The following is a 5638-nucleotide window of genomic DNA, read 5'->3' as shown; positions in this document are numbered from 1 at the left end:
ACTGAACCCAGGTCTCCCGCATTGCAGGTGGATTCTTTACCACTAGCACCACCTGAGAAATCCTATGACCTATCAGAAACATGTCCAAATCCTCTGTTTAAATGACAGAAAAAATAAATCAGAACAGACTGTGATTCTAAGTATTATTTTAATGTATACTTTTCTGTGGCTCAGACAATAAAGAATCCGCCTGCAATGCGGGAGACCTGAGTTTGATCCCTGGGTTGAGAAGATCCCCTGGAGGGTGGCATGGTAACCCACTCCAGTACTCTTGCCTGGAGAATCCCCATGGACAGAGGAGCCTGGCGGGTTACAGTCCATGGGGTCGAAAAGAGTTGGACACGACTGAGCGATAGAGCACAGCATACTTTTCGGTGGGCCAACAATCATGACCATGAAGGGACTTTTAGGAGCAAATCCCCTGAAAGTCATCTCTGCCTGTAGTTGGGGGAGGGGACGAGAGGTCAGCAGGGGCTGGGATGAGGGGGTCATCCTTTCCCACTCATTGGCTAAGTTAGGCTTTCTATGGAGGGATGCTTGTTCACAGAAACTGAAATTGGATCCCTGGTCTTTCTTCAGAAACATGGTAGTCCTGCTTCGTGAGGTGATCAAGCATTTGATGGTGTAAGAGACTATTGTCATGGCCATTTATTTCCTTTGAATTAATGGGGGAAATGTAGAAGAGCTCATAACTGAAATATAATGCAAGGTGTATTTTTGTTCTCTAGTCTTCAAAGTAGTTTTACAAGGAACTTTTCATCACTTAAATTTTTCAAACAAAATATAATCATGATTACTCAATTTTCTTTTGTAGCTAAGAAAAAAACTTCTGCATTGCAAAGGAAAGTTCTACTTGGGCCAGAAATGTGTGTTTACCCATGACGTGCTGAAACTCTGAGATTCTGTGAAAATGTCCATTTTTCATGCTCCTAGTGTGGTTGCCTTTTTGGTTCAATTTTAGCTACACACACACTTAAAAGGGGGATGCGATCCTGTCTTGATGCTCAAACCTTCGTATTTGTTTTGCTGGAAGAATACAGTGTCTCTCAAGAAGTGTTTTAGTCTCATGAGAGGAACATTTCACTGTAAATGTTCAAGAGCTCAAATCCACTAGTGAATTCATGTCTCTGTAATGGGAATACCTCTGGGTAAAAGGTATAAAAATCATTTTATAAAGGAGATGGTTTAACAGTACGTTGGACTTTCAGTGTGAGTGCACCCTGGCAGTGCACCTGTTGTATAAAGCAATGTATCCTCTTATACAGTCACATCCCTCCTTTAAAGGTTTCTGCCATAGCATCATAAGTTGCGGTAAACGAGTGCATCTTTACCACATGCTGTGCCTTTTAAACTTCACAGACCTTGGTTTTATCCCTGCCCAGTCTTCATCTTTCTGACCTGTTTCTGTAAACGGAGTTTCTTTCCTTCCCAGTAACAGTTTCTGCTGTCGTCAGGCCAGTGTACCTGCATCACTGGTAATTAGAATCATGGACTGTTGCCTGTTTTATAAGACACTTAGATGTCACTCCTAATTTATAGTCAAAGAGATTGAGCCCACATTGGTAAAGGGACTTCTCCTATCTCAGTGTGAAAATACGTATTACCTCCTTTGTTGTCTAAATATTTCTCAAGGCTCTCACCACCTCTCTCTCCCCTCAGCCACTGCCCCCTTCAACCTCCATCACTTTTTTTTTTCGGACACTATGGTAACAGCCTCTTGTTTGGCCTTTCCCGATCTTCCCTTGCCCTCTTTACACTGGCTTGACCTACTTAAGGTAGATTAATCAGTCTAAAATATGAATATGGCTACTGCCACTTCTGTGCTAAGGTACCCATTACCTTCAAACTGGAGGCCAAGTTTCTTAGCCCAGTGCACCAGCCGCTCTGTGACTTCATCCCATCTGCATCTCTAGCCTTACTTCCCAACCTTTCCACTTCACTCTTCATGCTCCCTTTATATTAAACCACCTGCTGTGCCCCCACCCTGCACGCATGCCTCCGCACTCTCACTCACCTGTGTGTGAGGTATTCCTGTATCTGTCCGATTTTTTTAGCTGCAAGTAAATGAAACCAACCCTGGTTAATTTAGGCAGAAAGAGGCTTATGAAAAGGCCATTTCATGGCTCACAGAATTACCATAGGGGCTGAAGAACTAGTTCAGAGGCTACCCAGATGAAACTGAAGTTCAAATCATGCTGCTGAGCAGGTCCACAGAGCTTGCACTGCGATGGCCACCACGCTATAGCTGGCTCTGCTGCACCCTGATTCTGAGTGGGTTGGGGGTGGGGGCTGCCCATTGGAACAATGCTCATGGAAGCTAGACCTTGACATGGCAGCTTTTAATGCCAGAGAGTTTTTTGGTGATCTTTATTTCTTTGTGTCACTAGCTCTCAATTTAGCATTTTTTGGCACCTGTGTCTGCTTGTCCAAGCCTAAGTCACATGCTTGTCCCTGAATGCACAAGGGGAGAGAAAGTATCAGAAGTGTTCACTACACTGGGAAGCCCACAAAGCTTCAAAAGGAGGGAAATTCCCAAACAAAGGAAGTTCAGATGCTTCAGAGGCAAAAGAGTGACAGTTGTCCCATAGGACTCCTTAGCCTTTATGAACTGCCTGATGTCTGCTCACGGCTTACTTTCGTGTGCCATCTAGCTTTATTCATCTTTATTCATTATTGCTCATTTTTTAACATAACACGTGTCTTTGCCTCAAGGAAATCTTCCCTTGCACACAAGTTTTGGTTTGTTTTGCCCATTGTCACCCTGCTTATTTAACTTATATGCAGAGTACATCATGAGAAACGCTGGACTGGAAGAAGCACAAGCTGGAATCAAGATTGCCGGGAGAAACATCAATAACCTCAGATATGCAGATGACACCGCCCTTATGGCAGAAAGTGAAGAGGAACTAAAAAGCCTCTTGATGAAAGTGAAAGTGGAGAGCGAAAAAGTTGGCTTAAAGCTCAACATTCAGAAAATGAAGATCATGGCATCCGGTCCCATCACTTCATGGGAAATATAGATGGGGAAACAGTGGAAACAGTGTCAGACCTTATTTTTTTGGGCTCCAAAATCACTGCAGATGGTGACTGCAGCCATGAAATTAAAAGACACTTACTCCTTGGAAGGAAAGTTATGACCAACCTAGATAGAATATTGAAAAGCAGAGACATTACTTTGCCAACAAAGGTCCACCTAGTCAAGGCTATGGTTTTTCCTGTGGTCATGTATGGATGTGAAAGTTGGACTGTGAAGAAAGCTGACTGCCAAAGAATTGATGCTTTGGCACTATGGTGTTGGAGAAGACTCTTGAGAGTCCCTTGGACTGCAAGGAGATCCAACCAGTCCATTCTGAAGGAGATCAGCCCTGGGATTTCTTTGGAAGGAATGATGCTAAAGCTGAAATTCCAGTACTTTGGGCACCTCATGTGAAGAGTTGACTCATTGGAAAAGACTCTGATGCTGGGAGGGATTGTGGGCAGGAGGAGAAGGGGACGACAGAGAATGAGATGGCTGAATGGCATCACTGATTCAATGGACGTGAGTCTGAGTGAACTCCGGGAGTTGGTGATGGACAGGGAAGCCTGGCTTGCTGCGATTCATGGGGTCGCAAAGAGTTGGACACAACTGAGCGACTGAACTGAACTGAACTGATGCCGTATCACTTCTGAAAACTTATTATGTTCCTATATAGGTAATTGTGTCCAGCTCTTGTTTTTTAAGGCTCCCTACATGGCTCAGTGGTAAAGAACCCGCCTGTCAATGCAGGAGATACAGGAGATGTGGGTTCGATCCCTCGGTTGGGAAGATCCCCTGGAGAAGGAAATGGCAACCCACACCAGTGTTCTTGCCTGGAAAATCTCATGGACAAAGGAGCTTGGTGGGCCGCAGTTAATGGGATCACAAAGAGTTGACTGAGCATGCACACATTCACTTGTTTTTAACCCCCTCCTCCTTCTGAGAGTAGGTACTGTGTTTTAGGTATCTTTGGTACCCAGTGTGTACTATAGGGTTTGATGAATTCATTCATTCATTTGTTAACTGCTTGTTGAACTGAATGGAACTGAATTGGTGAAGATAACATAGGGAACTGGTGCCAGAGGTGGGAGTAAAACTCCAGTCTCTTGAGTTCAGTGTTTGTAAAATAATAGAAAGAGGCACATCCCTCCTTTCCTTTCTTCCATCGAATCCTTGTTGATTTCCTCCACTGTTTAGATTCTGCCAGTCTTCATCATTCCCAGAGGATTCCTTTCCCAATCATTGCCAGGGCAAATGGTTTAAGGAACCCAGCTCTGTTGATTGGTAGATTGTGGCCCTATCCTGGATATGGAGGAGGCAAATGCAGAGAACTTTTAGGAAAATATATGCAGCTACAGTTTGGCTCGGAATGATCATGCCTCAAATTGAATTAGGCTTCCTTGGAGCAGAAGGTCTAAAAGATCAATGCTTTGGCCCATGGACTTGCTGGCCAAGAAGTGCATGCATTTTTAAGAGAAACATAAACACAGCTCATGTTGGTCATACGGCAGCTTGGGTAGATGGATTTATACTTCATCAGACAGTTGGTCCCTGGGTAGAAATATGGGCCAAGGGCCAGGAGATCCCTATTCAGTTTCCAGTTAAGTCATCTCTGTTTATTTCTCACAAAATACATATTTAGAAAAATTTGAAATTAAAACGTCATGCTTAAAACACTCTACAGTAAACAGAGGTTTTAAAAGAAGAGCTGTTGCCAACACCACTTTTTGTTAAAGCTGTATCCAATTTAAAGTTTACTTTATACCCAGGATACAGAATGGGGTGCAGAGTGCTACAGAAGTCACCATCCATCTGATCAGACATTTCAGCAGGACTTTTCCCTGAACAGGATGCTCACAAGCTTGGGGGCTGGCTTTGGGCACTGATGGATGTGAGAGTGTGCACACGTGGGGTCCTGGACACCACATGGATGCCTCTACAGCCCTTTCCTTTCTGCTATGCTCCACAAGTCCTGCTGATTTTATCTTTTAAGTATCTCCTTTCTATTCATCTCCTCCCCTTCCCTGGTCCTGGTCCCATACCTGTCACCTGGTTTGTCTCTCTGTGTCCCCTATTGCCTGTATCCAAACAATCCTGACCATTTCATTTGCACCACCTTCTCTGCTTCATATACATCCGCAGTCTCCTGTGACTCAGGATAAGGCAAAAGTGTGTTACATGGCCCAAGCCCTTAGGTCTGGTCCTACCTGGCTCTCCAGCTTAGTCTGCCATCTACCCCTGCAGTCCATGCTTTATCTAGGGCAGCCATACTGTGCTCCAGTCTTAGGGAGGCACTTCCTTAGGAAACTCTTCCCTCCCTTCTTACCCACAGTGAGATCCCTTGCCTTGTTTATACTCCTACTACAGGCCAAGAACATGTTTTTCCTTTTCAGCATTTATCATCACTTGAACTTGCATATTTATTTCTGTGATTATTTGAATAATCTTTGTGTCTTTCCTACCACTATTGCACACATTTATTGAGCACTTACTGCATATTAGGCAATTCCTAAGTCCTTTCAAAACATTAGCATTTTTAATCCTCATAAAACCTGAGGAAGTATGTCTTTCTTGAGGGCTTAAGTAACTTGCTCGCGGCCACACAGCTAGCTAGCATAGAGA

The sequence above is a fragment of the Bos javanicus genome, chromosome 14, assembly GCF_032452875.1.
Source record: "Bos javanicus breed banteng chromosome 14, ARS-OSU_banteng_1.0, whole genome shotgun sequence".
NCBI lineage: Eukaryota > Metazoa > Chordata > Mammalia > Artiodactyla > Bovidae > Bos > Bos javanicus.
The sequence above is the reverse complement of the archived record's forward strand: the minus strand, read 5'-3'. Positions refer to the sequence as shown.